This window comes from Triturus cristatus, chromosome 9 (assembly GCF_964204655.1).
Source record: "Triturus cristatus chromosome 9, aTriCri1.1, whole genome shotgun sequence".
In the NCBI taxonomy this organism is placed as follows: domain Eukaryota; kingdom Metazoa; phylum Chordata; class Amphibia; order Caudata; family Salamandridae; genus Triturus; species Triturus cristatus.
This window is the reverse complement of record NC_140592.1, coordinates 899,030,886-899,047,112: the sequence shown is the minus strand read 5'-3', so window position 1 is coordinate 899,047,112 and position 16,227 is coordinate 899,030,886.

Genomic DNA, 16,227 nt, shown 5'->3' with positions numbered 1-16,227 from the left:
GGCAGCAGCTCTCTCTTAGCTGCGGCGGCCCACAGGACAAATCCCAATGAGTGTCCTTGATAAAGGTGCGGGCACTCAGCGGCCACAGATCTCTCTTAGCTCCGGCGGCCCACAGGACAAATCACGATGATGCAAAAGTTGACAAGGGTGTGGGCACTCAGTGGTAGCAGCTCTCTCTTAGTTGCGGTGGCCCACAGGACAAATCAGGATGATGCCAAAGTTGACAAGGGTGTGGGCACTCAGCGGCAGTAGCGCTCTCTTAGTTGTGGCGGCCCACAGGACAACTCACAATGGTGTGAAGTGGCAAAGGGTGCGGGCACTCGGCGGCAGCATCTCTCTCTTAGCTGCGGTGGGCCACAGAACGAACCACGATGATGCAAACATTGACAAGGGTGCGGGCACTCAGCGGTGGCCACCCTCTCTTAGCTGCAGTGGCCCCCACGGATCCTGCAAAAGGTTCAAGGGGTCAGATTCAGGCGGGCCCTCAGCGGCAGCAGCTCTCTCTTAGCTGCAGCAGCCCACACGGATCCAGCAAAAGGTTCAAGGGGTCAGATTCAGGTGGGCTCTCAGTGGCGGCAGCTCTCTTAGCTGCAGCGGCCCCCACGGATCCAGCAAAAGGTTCAAGGGGTCAGATTCAGGCGGGCTCTCAGTGGTGGCTGCTCTCTTAGCTGCAGCGGCCCCCACGGATCCAGCGAAAGGTTCAAGGGGTCAAATTCAGGCGGGCTCTCAGTGGCGGCAGCTCTCTCTTAGCTGCAGCGGCCCACACGGATCCAGCAAAAAGGTTTAAGGGTTCAGATTCAGGCGGGCTCTCAGTGCCGGCAGCTCTCTTAGCTGCAGTGGCCCACACGGATACAGAGAAAAGGTTTAAGGGTTCAGATTCAGGCAGGCTCTCAGCGGCGGCAGCTCTCTCTTAGCTGCAGTGGCCCACACAGGGTCATCGAAAGTTTCAAAGGTGCCCAGTCCGCGGTCCTCACAGTAGAACTAGAGGCTCCGGATTACTCGACGGAGGCTTCACCTGCAAGCCGAATTCCTTGCACAGGAATTCCGACGGCTGACGGGGTGAAGTCTAATGTCCCTGATACTTCTGCAGGAGGCGCTCTCGATTCAGGCCCACGGGTAGTTTCTTCAGCAAGCTTGGTGAAAGTTTCAAAGTCCTTTCGTCTGTTTACTCGGACAGAGTTTCATCTTGACATCCAGAAGGAACACACACGGACAAAGTTCCAGCGCAGCATTTTTATACCTAAAAAGTCTTTGTTCTCTAAGGTCGCAAATCACCGGCTCCAGTCAGAACCAGTTCGGTGGGGTCAGGGAGCACTTGATTTGCGAGGTGACATCCTGCCCTTTCGGAATGAGGGGGTCTGATGCCCCGTGGGAGGTGAAGCCATCATTCACCTTGCCAGGCACGGCCCTACTCTGATCAAAGAGTCACCCCTCCTCAGGCTCTGAATACTGATCTCTCTCTCCAGCCAGGTCTGACCCAGCAGGCCCTGCTGCTCCAAAACCAGATGGCCAATACACATACTCGCAAAGCCTACAGTAAAGCTTAGGCAAGAAACTACCGCGTTTTCAGAAGAGGCATTTCTAATCATGGGATATATAAACAAACCTTACTAAAAGGTGTCTCTCAATGTCCCAAGCACAAACATATCAAACTCAAAGTTCCTGTCAGGTACCTGGGGCCATATAGGATGATAGAGATTAATCCTGACCCAGCCCAGTCTGGCCTATGAGAAGGGATCGTGTCCCAGTAGCGACAGTGAAATGGAGGGCAACTCACTATTGGACATGCTACACAGATCTAGGCATTATTGTTATCTTAAGTCATACAGTCATTTATATACAGGGAGCATTCACGCTGTGGCACTGACTAGCAGTGGCACAGCGCCCAGAGCATCTAAATCCAGCCAACATAAAAAATAGGAAGAGGAGAGGGGAAGGGAGACCCACGCCAATTATGCCAGGTCTAACAAAAGACATCATAGCTTCAAATCTATAATTAAAATATCTGCAGACATTTACAGGATCCAGGGAACACAGTTCTCCAGGTGTCATCAATTCAATATTTTCTATATTTGAATTTGCTTGTCGTAGAAAATCCAGTAAATCATCCCATGCATACTCAGTACAGCTAAGTGTAACAAACCACGTAGGGGTTCCTAAGTTCCTTAACATACATTTCAGTTACCCTTGATGTCAATACCAATGTTCATTAGTGCCACGTTAATATGCCATCAAATTTATTAACTGTGATTCTAAATGTTTGTCTCTTTCTTCAACTTTGTCCATGAATTCCTTTGCAGAAACATGTGAAAGATGAGTTCCTGTTTTCAATATGTGGTTGACTACATATGAAAGTGCAGACAGGTCACTTTCAAATAAAAGATGAAACAAATCTGGAATACACTGGCAAAATCTTGGTTCTTCTGAGTATAGTCGTAAAGTACGATATTCTGAAGCTGGAATCTGAGCTGGTCATTCATCATATCGTCCACCTTTTCCAGTAGGGAACAGCTGTGGAAAACAACGAGCTTCCAAACTTTTTTCCCATAGACTCATGGGAGTTCCTTTTGCTTTTTTTTCATCTGGAACAATTCAATAGTATATCCTATCAATTCTGTTGAATGTAGAGGGTGTATAGTATAATGTTCATAAATTTCTTCTTTTCTTGAGTTCTCCACTTTTTCTATTTGTCCACTTGAAATGTGTCTTTGATTTTCTAAACTCATTTCTTCTTCTACATTTACATTTTTATAGTAAATATTGTTTTGCACCAGATTTAATGTAGCTTTTTGGTCTTTCGTAACATCTACTAACTCTTGCCAATTTTTCCGACTCTTTGTGGGTACACCATTAACAAGAATGACTACAGGTTCAGTATCCACTCTTTGTACACCAACAGTTTCAACATGTTTCTTAAAATCTAAAGGTAAATACACAACCCTTCCTTTTAAACCTCTTTGTAGATCTGTTGGAGGCAGCTTACCTGTTTTAGGCTCCATACGAATTATAGCCTGAAACGGGTGTACAGATTGAATAAGGATGGCCTCATATGTATTGAAATCTTTAAGTTCTGGAGGTATAGCTACTAATTCTAAGTCATTATGGATAGCTCTAGCTGGCATTTTGTTATCTTCTAATTTATTGTAAAAATATTTACAAATACATTGTACAGTACTTAACTCAAAACGACCTTCCACAAACAGATAAGCAGCAAATTCTCTCCATTTATCATTGTTTTCCTTTTGACTTTTTAAAAAGACATCTACATTCCTAGTTTGAATTTTATAGTGAGTACGTCTACCACAAATACAAATTTAGATTAGATTTTCACCAGAAACTAATTTAAACTTTATTTATTTTTCAAATTTCACATCAGTAGTATCTTCCATCTCTTCTTCAACACCTACACCTATCAAACTCTCACTTTCTATACACTCCTCTTCACCAGCAAAGAAACATAACTCTATATCATCACAAACATTTTTTACATCCAACACTGAACCATGCAACAGAGCTGTGTCAATTTCATTTAGACATAATGCAGGACTTTTTATATAGTATAATCTTCTTACTAACTTCCGCATTTCAGAATGGTGTACTGCTAACATTCTTAAATGATGAAAACGACTTTGACACACCTTCTTAGAAAGACAAGCTAGAGAATGACCTTGCAGCCCTGTATTTTTCCTCACTTTGCAAGTATCCAGTCCTTCCAATATCTTAATCTTCTGTTTGACAGTTTTTTCCCCCATATTCTCTTAGCAAGTTAAGTAACATATCAATAGATTCCTGTCGTATACTACAAATACTAATACAATCCCATGTAAACACTGGAGCCTGTGTACGTCTCCCTTGAACTTGCTCAGCTATGACTTCTTCCACATTTCTAGAAACCATCTTTTCTTTTTCTATTGGACAACCATTTTTAAGTTCGTAACATCGACCACAGGTATCAACCGCGTGAACTAATGCATTTTGTTGAAAATAGCTTTCTTCATTAAAAAAAGGTTCGGTACTAGAAGTATGCTTCCATTCTCCAGAAAATATTTTACAAAAGTTAGTTCTATTTACAATTCTTTTTCTTTTACATTTGTCCTTCATAGACTGCATTATTGTATTTAAAGTTTTCAATCTTTTTAAAACAAAGATAAACAATTTTCTTTTCAATTCAAAAGCTTTTTCAATAACACTTAGAACCTCCATTTTTTGTTTGTAAAATGCTGATTTCCTTTTATATTTTTTACATTTTTTTAACAAATTGTGGAGAGCTCTACTTTTATACAATCTTTTTCAAATTTTTTAAAATTGTTTCTTCCTGGTTTCTGATAATCCAATATTGTAGTTTTTTGTACATTTTTCTTTACCTTTTGTTTCACTGTACTTGGATCTCTCTGTTTTTTGTTTTTTTAGAATTTGAAAGACTCTTTAAAAGTTTTTTCAAAAATTCTTTACTTCTCTTACCAGAAGGCTTTTTCATTAAGGATCCATGTTGTACTTGATCTAATTGTTCTTTTGCTATTTTCTTTACATAGGCCTCCTTTTTTCATTCTCTTTTTCTTTGCTCTTTTTTTGTCATTGCAACTCCGTCTTTATACTTATGCAACATATATGCAAAAAATAAGTTTTGAAAACAATTTAATATAATATAAATAATTATAAATAAATATTCACATCTATAGATATACAAATACATACAAACATACTACATCAATGATTAGAGCAGTGGAACAGTACTACCTGGATAATTGGACAAGTCTTTGAGTAGTGTGTAGGAGATTAGAGCACAGCATTGGTACTACACATGTGATTGTGGAAGAGCATAGTTAGTACCTGCATCATTGCATGAGTACATGGCTACTGACTGAAAGATTAGAATACTTTATATGTTAGTGCCTGGCTCATTGCAAGAGTACATGAGTAATGACTGGATGATTACAGTGCTGCAAAGAGAGTGCATGTTAAATGTATAACTGCTAAGGTGTTGACGGAGTGATTAGATAAGTACATAGTGCTGCATGGATGATTGCAAAAGTGCATGCGCAGAGACAGGAGGATTACTGTTCTGCATGGGTACTTCCTAGGGAATTGGATGACTGAATCAGTAGTATGTAGCTGATTAGAGATCTGCATGGATAGTGCACAGAGGATTGTAGTAGTGCATATGTTAGTGCCTAGGTCATTGCAAAACTACATTAGTAGTGACTGGATGATTACAGTGCTGCAAAGAGAGTGCATGTTAAATTTATAACTGCTAAGGTATTGGCAGACTAGATAAGTACATAGTGCTGCATGGCTGATTGGAAAAGTGCATGGGCAGAGATGGGGATTCCTACAGTGCATGGGTACTACCTAGGTAATTGGATGAGTGAACCAGTAGTATGTAGCTGATTAGAGATCTGCATGGATAGTACACAGAGGATTGTAATAGTGCATATGTTAGTGCCTGGGTTATTGCATGAGTACGTTAGCAGTGACTGGATGATTACAGTGCTGCAAAGAGAGTACATGGTGAATTTATAACTGCTAGGGTATTGGGAGAGTGTTTAGATAAGTACATAGTGCTGCATAGATGATTGAAAAAGTGCATGGGCAGAGACAGGAGGATTGCTGGACTGCATAGGTACTACCTAGGGAATTCGATGAGTGAATCAGTAGTATGTAGCTGATTAGAGATCTGCATATATTTTTTCAAAAACTAAATAATATGTTGGGTTATTAGGTGGCTTTAAAATCCACAATCCTCTGTGTACTATCCATGCGGAGTTATTGGATAAGGAGATGGTGCTAGATGGGTGATTGGAGGAGTGCATGGATTCTAACAGGGCGATGGCTGCACTGCAAGCCTAGTGCTTAGGGGATCCTAGCAGTGCATGAGTTTGTGTGCTACTTTACCATGTTTTAACTACTTTTAATGTTACACCTAGCAAAATAGAAAGCAGGAACCATTCACATTTCTCTGCTATAAATCTCACCATATTCCTAAAGCATGCATGGATACCTCTGTACCACAACACTATGTACACCTCATAAATTCACAGAACAAACTTCAAATTTGAACCAAACACCAAAGATTATGTGGCATATTTTACCTGTACCTCTCTAGAGACTTATAAAAGCTAGTCTAATCAGAATTACATTAACTCAACATATGGAGGTAGAGACATACTTCACACACAACACCATGCACACCTAAAACTTGACAGACTGCAGTTTCAATTTGAAAGCGACACCTAAAATTATGCGGTATACCACAAATGTCCATGTGATTGGAGAAGTCTAAAGGTACTGCATGTGCACTGCCTAAGTGATAGGAGGAGTGCATAGATCCTGACAGGGTGCAGGAGTGCAAGGGTAGTGTCTGGGTGATTACATAATGCATAGGTAGGGCCTACATGATTTTCAAAGTGCATCAGATCCTGACAGTGTGATTAGAGTTGTGCAAGGATAGTGCCTGAGTGATTGAACCAGTGTATAGCTAATGCATTGATGAATCTCTGACTGCAGAAGTATGTCTGGGGAATTACACGACTACATAAGTAATGCCTAGTGATTCCATGAGTGATTACAGTGCTGCAAACAGAGTGTATGGTGAATTTATAAGTGCTTAGACATTGGCGGGGTGATGGGATAAGTAGATAGTGCTGGATGGGTAATTGGAGAAGTGCATGGGACAGACAGGAGGATTCCTAGACTGCATAGGTACTAACTAGGTATTTAGAAGAGTGTATCAATAGTATGTAGCTGGTTAGAGGTCTGCATGGATAGTGCACAGAATATTGTAGCTGTACTTGTGTTAGTAGCTAGGCCATTCCATAAGTACATGACTAGTAACTGGAATAATTACAGTGCTGCACACAGAGTGCATGCTGAATTTATAAGTGCTTAGGTATTGGCGGAGTTATATGACAAGTAGATAGTGCTGGATGGGTGATTGGAGAAGTGCATAGGACTGACCGGAAGATTCCTAGACTGCATGGTGTTGCAGGGATTCTGCTCATGCACAGAACTATGCGCAGGAAACCAGGATCTCAGTGAATTGTGGTGTACCAAAAACTCAACTCAGAACCCAGAACCCAGAACCCCTATCCGACCAGCATCAGTGTCCCATTCGTTATCCGTATTTATCTCGGTGGTCCCAATGTATAGACAACCCAGAACAAGCAACTTAGTGTATTCTCAGGAATGGTGGGAATCAAAAAATACCTGTTTGTTATTATTCTCATATCAGTCCACAACAAGAGTAAACAGAGACACGGTAAAGTTTAAAGAGTTTATTTTAAAAACCTTGTGTCCTAAGATGCAGTACTTTGGCTAACATAAGCAGATAAATGATTAAAATCAAAACCATCAGCATAGTTACAATACCATAGAAAATGAAAGGAGAAATCATAATATAATGACAGTGGAATACAGCCACCTTCCTTTCGCTAGTAAACTAATATTATTAGACTAATAGAAGGTCTCTAGGCTTGAATGGGGAACCCCATACCGTAAAGATCAGCTTAGTAGAATCACATCACAGGATCAGGTATACTCTGCTCCTGGGAAAGCTCTTCTTCCAAATGAATGTATCAAGCATGCAGCCTGCAATATTAAAAGCCACCAGGAGTCCTCCCAGGCTCAGAGGGTGTAGCCGAGTATGAGAACCTCTGTTTTGTCCGAGTTCAGCTTCAGACAGCTGTTCTTCATCCACTTGGCGACGGCTTTCATTCCTTCCTGGAGGTTGGTTTTGGCGGTGAGGGGGTCTTTGGTGAGGGAGTCTTTGGTGAGGGATACGATCAGTTGGGTGTCCTCGGCGTACGAGATGATGTTGAGGTCGTGCAGTCGGGCGACGTGAGCAAGCGGTGCCATGTAGAGGTTGAACAGTGTTGGGCTGAGGGATGATCCTTGGGGTACGCCACAGATTATCTCGGAGGCTTCGGAGTGGAAAGGGGGAGGCGGACGCTCTGGGTTCTGCCTGTGAGGAAGGAGGTGGTCCATTCCAGGGCCTTGTCTTGGATCCCTGCGTTGTGGAGGCGTGTGCGTAGGGTGCGATGGCAGACAGTGTCGAAGGCGGCTGATAGGTCCAGGAGGATGAGGGCTGCAGTTTTGCCAATTGGTGGCGGCGATGAGGGCAGTCTCGGTACTGTGGTTGCTGCGGAACCTGGACTGGTACGGGTCCAGGATGTTGTTCTCCTCGAGGTAGTGGGTCAGCTGTCTGTTGACAGTCTTCTCGATGACCTTCACCGGGAACAGGAGCAGGGAGATGGGCCGGAAGTTCTTGAGGTCTCTCGGATCCGCCTTGGGTTTCTTCAGTAAGGCGTTGATCTTGGCGTGCTTCCAGCTCTCCAGGAAAGTCGCGGTCTTGAAGGATATGTTGATGGCCTTGCGGAGGTGGGGTGCAATATTGGCGCTAGCTTTGTTGAAGATGTGGTGTGGGCATGGGTCTGACGGAGAGCCGGAGTGGATGGTGTTCATGATTTTTATGGTGTTGTCGTTTATGTTAGTCCAGGTGAGTAGGGGATCGATGCGAGTGGTGGCCGCTGGGTCTGAGGTGTCGGGGGTTGTTGGGGCGGTCAGGTTGTTGAAGCTGTCGTGGATGTCTGCGATCTTGCGATGGAAGAAGGTGGCGAGGGAGTCGCACAGGTCTTGTGATGGTGGGATGTCGCTGGTGTTGGAGCTGGGGTTGGAGAGTTCCTTCACGATGTTGAAGAGCTCTTTGCTGTTGTGCGTGTTGTTGTCGAGTCGGTCCTTGAAGGAGGCCCTTTTGGCGGATCTAATGAGGTGATGGTGTCTGCGGATGGCGTTCTTGTGGGCTGCGTAGCTGTCAGGTGTCTGTTCGCGGTGCCATTTCTTCTCTAGTGCACAGCAGGTTTGCTTGGAGGCCTGGAGGTCTGCGGTGAACCAGATGGCTTTCTTGGTGTGTCTGTTGGAGGGTTTCTTGTTCGGGGCGAGAGTGTTGGTGCAGTTGTCAATCCAATGTGTGAGGTTGCGGGTGGCGATGGTGGTGTTGGTGGTGGTGGGGTCGGCGGGTGGGCTTCGGGCAAGGGTGGTGTTTAGCTGGTCTTCAGTGATTTTGTTCCAGCTGCGACGTGGGATCTGTTGAGTGCGGTGGTGCGTGGTGGGTTTCCGGAAGGTGAAGTGGATGCAGTGATGGTCGGTCCAGTGGAGTTCGGTGGTGTGGCTGAAGATGATGTGGGGGCTTGCGGAGATGATGGGATCAAACATGCGGCCGGCAGAGTGGGTGGGCATTGGACGAGCTGTCTGAGTCAGAGGTTGTCAATCAGGGTGGTGGAGTTGGTGGTGGTGTTGTTCTCGAGGTGGAAGTTCAGGTTTCCGAGGAGGATGTAGTCTGTGGAGGCAAGGGCGTGCGTGCTGACGAAGTCGGTGATGGAGTCGCTGAACTGAGGCCAGGGTCCGGGGGGTCTGTAGACGAGAGTTCCTCTGAGGGTGGTGTTGGGATCGGTGTGGATCTGGAAGTGCAGGTGTTCAGCGGTGCTGAGGGTGTCGTCTGTGCTGGTCGAGACCCTGAGAGTGTCCTTGTGGATGATGGCAATTCCACCTCCTACTCCGTTGGTGCGGTCCCTACGGGTGATCTTGTAGCCGTACGGGAGGGCTATGGCGATGTCGGGTGCCGAGGAGGCGTTCATCCAGGTCTCTGTCAGGAAGGCGACATCCGGGGAGGATGTGTCGAGCAGGTCCCAGAATTCGATGGCGTGTTTGCATGCGGAGCGGATGTTCAGTAGTATGCATCTGGTTGCGTCCTGTCACGGTGGGCGGTTTGGCAGCTCGGAGGCTGGTGAAGCTACAGCTTCGGTAGGTGAAGGGTCCTTTGGCGTGCTTTGGGGCGGCCAGGAAGCAGGTGTGCGGTCATCCGGTGTTGAGTATGTGGAGGGTGTTAGAGTCGTAGCGGCGGCGGGAGTCATGGCGTTCACGGGGTCCAGGGGGTCTTGCATTGGGCGCGGTCCAGGTGCGGACGGGCGCAGACAGGCTTGCCTTAGGCAAGCCTTCGATGTGCCAGTGGCGTGCGGCCGTGCAGCGGCCACCATATAAGGGGAGGTGGGAGGGAGGAGCAGCTGGGAGGCGGGAGCGGGGCGGCAAATGGGCGAGCAGGGGATGCAGCGGTGGGAATAACCGGAGGTTAGAACGGGCGGAAAAAATCAATAGCAGGGCACAGTACAATACAAGAGGAAAAAAGGGGGGGAAAAACCAGAATCAAAACAGAATACAACACAGCAGAAGAAGCAAAATCACAGCAAGGCAAACGGGCATGAAGGGGGCAGAGCGACCGCACAGATCCTACAGCCTACCACTGGCCACCAGGGATAAGTCGCAGGTGGTAGCCTGGGGGTGGAGGCAGGCCTCAAACTTCTGGCAAGTGGCAGCAGCAGGCTCACAGGGACACGGACACACAGGTGGTGCTGTGCGGCGTGGGGAGCGACCTGCCTGGAGACCGGGTCAAGGGTCGCTCCCCACCCTGCCCATAAGTTCATGACTACTAACTTGAATGATTACAGTGCTGCAAACAGAGTGTATGGTGAATTTATAAGTGCTTAGATATTGGCGGAGTGATAGGATTAGTAGATAGTGCTGGATGGGTGATTGGAGAGGTGCATAGGACTGACAGGAGGATTCCTAGACAGCATGGGTCCTAACTGAGTATTTAGAAGAGTGTATCAATACTATGTAACTGGTTAGAGGTGTGCATGGATAGTGCACAGAATATTGTAGCTGTAGTTGTGTTAGTGGCTAGGCCATTCCATAAGTACATGACCACTAACTAGAATGATTAAAATGCTGCAGAGTGCATGGTGAATTTATAAGTGCTTAGGTATTGGCGCAGTGATAGGATAAGCAGATAGTGCTGGATGGGTGATTGGAGAACTGCATAGGACTGAGAGTAGGATTCATAGACTGCATGGGTACTAACTGGGTTTTTAGAAGAGTGTATCAATAGTATGGAGCTGGTTAGAGGTCTGCATGGATAGTGCACAGAATATTGTAGCTGTACTTGTGTTAGTGGCTAGGCCATTGCATACGTACATGACTAGTAACTGGAATAATTACAGTGCTGCAAACAGAGTGAATGGTGAATTTATAAGTGCTTAGGAATTGGCGGAGTGATAGGGTAAGTAGATAGTGCTGGATGGGTGATTGGAGAAGTGCATGGGACAGACGGGATGATTCCTAGGCTGCATGGGTACTAACTGGGTATTTAGAAGAGTGTATCAATAGTATGTAGCTGGTTAGAGGTCTGCATGGATAGTGCACAGAATATTGTAGCTGTACTTGTGTTAGTGGCTAGGCCATTGCATAAGTACATGATTAGTAACTGGAATAATTACAGTGCTGCAAACAGAGTGCATGGTGAATTTATAAGTGCTTAGGTATTAGAGCACTGAATGGATAAGTGTATGCTGCTGCATGGGTGATTGGAGGAGTGTATGAGTACTGACAGGGCAATGCCTGCTCTGCTAGGGCAGTGCTTATGGGATTAAAGTAGTGCATAAATCTCTGCTGCTACTTTACCTTTTTACAACTACTTTTAGTATTACACCTAGCCAAATACAAAGCAGGAACAATTCACATTTCTCTGCTATAAGTCTCACCATATTACTGAAAAACATAAATGAATGTCTCTCTACCACAACACTATCTACACCTCATAAATTCACAGAACAAAATTCAATTTTAAACCAAGCACCAAAAATGATGTGGCATATTTCAACTGTACCTCTTTAGAGATAATAAAAACTAGTCTAATCACTAATACCATAACTCAACATATGCATTTCCAATTTGAAATCAACACCTAAAATTATGCGGTATACTACTAATGTACATATCCACACACTGAAACAAACTGCCATAATCAGCAATCCCTATTCCAAAACACACATAGTACTATAAAGAATTTATATTATACAACATTTAAATACATTACCAAAAACTGCAATAAACATTTCTCCATTACAAAATATATCTCAAACTTCAAATTTTATGATTTATATTTTATCTTTAAAAACAGTCACCACATAGTACACCTCACAAATTGATAACTCACCTTTCAAATTGATTTGTAGATTATGAAGTATCAGAATCTCACACCAGATTTTCTTATGCACACAATCAACATAATGCACTGCTCTTAGCAAAACCAGAAATTGCAAAGTTTCCATCTCTTTCTCCACACATATACATGTAAATAACAAATCACATTGCTTCCCAGATTAATTCAAATTCTAAAACATATTTCTATTGGTTACACATATCAACCCTTGCCAACTGACTTCTAACTGAACCCAAACTGCTTCTGGAATTTTTGGGATTCCTGCCTCCACCGCGCACCGTAAGCGATGGCACCGCAAATCCATACTGGAGTTCAAAAATATATTAGAAATAATTTTACCACTTTGTTTTAATAACACACCACATCTTAACATAGCACTGACTTGGGAAATCTCACTGCAATAACATATTACTTTAATATTTATAACAAATTCACATTTTAATGCCACAGAAAACTTGCAACCCTTCACCCCTTCTGCGTAATGCCTGTTTCCATAGTAACAGGTCATGGAACACTCAACTGAACTCACAGGTCACAAGTTCAGCATATTTTCAAATTCAGCACACAATGTTGCAAATACAAACAAAGTGTGCTTGACTTTCCAAAATATCAGCTTATCCTATCTAAAGTACCTTTCAAACATTTTTTACTCACCAATAAGAAACATGCTTTTTAAAGACGGAAACATGCACCCTATTTTTCACTCTATAATGTTCTTAAACAGCCAATCATTTCTCTTCTTTTTTTAAAACTGCATCTTATCCACCATTTTAGATACCTCTTATTCTACCAACTGCCTACGTCAGCTACAGACATCTTTTCAGTGCATTCAGACTTCCCATCAAGATGCTTAGAGTGTGGATTGTGGGACACAGCTATGTTTTCTGGTGCAAAAGGTATGCTGAACACAGAGGTATTGACCAAGATCTAGCTTTGCAGAATGTGGACATTAAATGGATTGGACTAAGAGGATTAAAGTGGCACCAGTTGATGCCTTTGGTTAAAACCTTTTTACATCTCCAACCCCCTGACCTAATGATTGTCCTCTGTGGTGGCAATGACCTAGGCACGTTGACTGGGGTAGGGCTGGAAATGCTAATGGAGGACACCTTTGCACCCTTGATGTTGTTTTTCCCCCAAACTGTCTTTGTATACTCAAACAAATGCCAAAGACAGAAATTGAAGTGGTCCAATCAATTCTGTGCACAAATTGAGAAAGCTAGAAAAAATGTCAATAAAACTGTTTCTGCTTACCTCAGAGACCATAGGATGGACTTCATATACAACAACAATCTGCGTTTTGATATGGATGGCATCTACAGGAGTGATGGTGTACATTTCACAGATAAGGGAAACAGAGTCCTTCTCAACAACCTAAGACTCTGCATCTGCACTTACATGTAGCTACAGAAATCTTCCAATAAACACAAGGGCTCTTTTTAGAGCCACCTAATAACCCAACATATAATTTAGGTTTTGAAAAAAAGATATATATATTTTTTTTCCGTGGAGTCGCGCACCCAACGTGTTCACACTAGGGGCCATGCTCAGAACCGTGCACCCTTTGTGTTCACAAGGGGGGCCGCGCTGAGAGCCGCGCACCCATCGCGTTCACACTAGGGGCCACGCTGAGAGCTGCGCACCCTTCATGTTCACACGGGGGCCGCGCTTAGGGCCGTGCACCCTTCGTGTTCACATGGGGCTGCGTTGAGAGCCGTGCACCCAGCGCGTTTACACTAGATGCACGCTGAGAGCCGCGCACCCTTCGTGTTCACACGGGGAAGGGCCACGCTGAGAGCCGTGCTAGGGTCACGACTCCAATTAAAAAGAAAAAAAAAAAAAGTCGTCCTCTTTCACTAATTTACATTCGCCTCGGGGACCCCATCCCCCGAGGCATGTCCACATGTTAATTTTTTTTAAAAAAGCAGAAATGGGAGGAGGGCTGCGTGCCTCCCCCCCCCCCCCCCCCTGAGGCCTCTATTTGCCCCTGGGGACCCCATCCCCCGGGGCCGGCCTTTATTGTTTGTTTTTCTAAAAAAAAATTATTTGGGGAGGTGGGCCGCGTGGCTCCACTCCCGGGCCACTTCTAGCCCCGGGGACCCCATCCCCCAGGGACGGCCCTATCCATTGGGGACTCCAATTCCCCCATGGTCCCGCCGGCTCCCCGCATCCTGCGTGAGCCGGCATTGGTTTCCCTGCTCTTGCTTCCAAAATCCAAAGCAAGTTTACTATGGTAGGGCGGTGCTCCCACCCTACCATAGCAAACAGCAGTGTCCCGGGGTGGCCACCCCAGGACACTGCAGGAGCCGGACCTGGGGGGTGGCAGTCCCCAGGGCCACCAAGGACTCCAGGAGAGGGGCCACGCGGCCCCCCTCCCAATATGATTGAAGCCCTGGGGAGGTGGCAGTCCCCGGGGGGCTCCGCTAATATATTTTTGTGATGCCTCAATCAAATGAAGCACAGATGGCTGCCAACACTTCCTGGTTTGGAGTGTTGACAGCCAATTAAAATGAAGTTCGTGGTCGGGAGGGTTCGCGGATCCTCCGCGCCCCTAGATATCAATATATTTTTTATTTTACAATTTCTCAGCAACTACTGAACGGATTTACACCATTTTTAAAAAGGTCGCTTTCTGAGCCAATCAGTACCTTTTTGCCAAATTTGGTGTAATTCCGTTCAGCATTTCGGGCTGTAGCCTTGACTAAAGTTTCCTATGTGAAATTGATTTTTTGACTCAAATTTTTTGAATTTCTCAGTAACTACTGAACGAATTTACACCATTTAAAAAAAAGGTCACTTTCTGAACCAAGAGCTACCTTTTTGCTGAATTTCATGTAATTCCGTTCAGCAGTTCGGGCTGTAGCTTTGGCTAAAATGTCCTAAGGAATTGAACATGGAGAAAACACTTTTTGGGACCCCCCTTTTTTCTCAGCCCCCACTTGACAAATCACCCCCAGACTTTCAGGATAGGAGCTGACCTGGATAGACCTTTTTTTGGGAGAAATTTGCGAAGATTCGTCAAACGATGCCAAAGTTATTAGCAAGTCAAAAAATGCTTTTCCTATGGAAAATAGGTTCTAACTATAATTACCTACTGGTGCGATATATATCCAAAAACCAAGTTGCCCTGATGCAAGAACACCTCCAACAGCAAAGTGCTTGCAAAAACCTTTTATTATCAAACAGGCAATTTCAGCTCCAAAAGAAATGTTCTCTTTACGCGTTTCAGAGGTCAGGGGCTCCTTTGTCAGAGGATGACAGCTGATGAAACTGAATAACTCAAAAGCACCATTGATTGCATGCATTCTTTTATGGCCCCTCCTGGGTCTCTCCCGTGAGTTCCGGTTTCAGCATGATGGTACATGTAGTATCAACATCGAGTAAGTATTTCCCCAGTGGGCTCAGTTTATTTCGGTGTCCTTTTAAAAAAATAAAAATAACATTAGCCCCAGTGGGCTTTGGAACAGAGTCTCCGGTTTTATAATATGACCTTTGCTGTGCCTAAGGCTCCGAAGCCTTCGAAACCTGTAAGGCCCCCTTCTTAGCTCCAGGAGTGTGGCATCCTTCACGGCCAGGCTGCCGTGTTTAAATCCAAAAACCAAGTTGCCCTGATGCAAAAACCGGAACTCACGGGAGAGACCCAGGAGGGGCCATAAAAGTATGCATGCAATCAATTCCTCAAAATTTCCCAAAAAGGTACTGCTTGGTTCAGAAAGCGACCGTTTGTAAAATGGTGTAAATCCATTCAGTAGTCGCTGAGAAAATCAAAAAATGAAAATATCGATATCTAAGGCCGAGGAGGGTTCGCGAACCCTCCCGACCACAAGCTTTATTCTAATTGACTATCAACACTCCAAACCAGGAAGTGTTGGCAGCCATCTTGTGACCAAGTCACAAGAAAACAGAGAAATAAGCATTAAAAACAAGAAAAGAAGACAGGTTAAAAACACCCTGACCCCCTAGGCCTGCTCAGGGGGTGCCACAAGGACCTCCAAGGCCAATAAAAGCATTTTTTTTTGTTTTAAATAATAGGCCGAATTTGCGCTGGGTGCGCGAATCCGGACGAATAATAAAAATAAAAACAAAAACAAAGCGCAGGCTTCCACGCTGTGCTATTTTTAACCCCCCGGGTGGGCCAAGTCCTGGGGGCTTGCAAAAAATTTAAAGCGGGGGCCTGC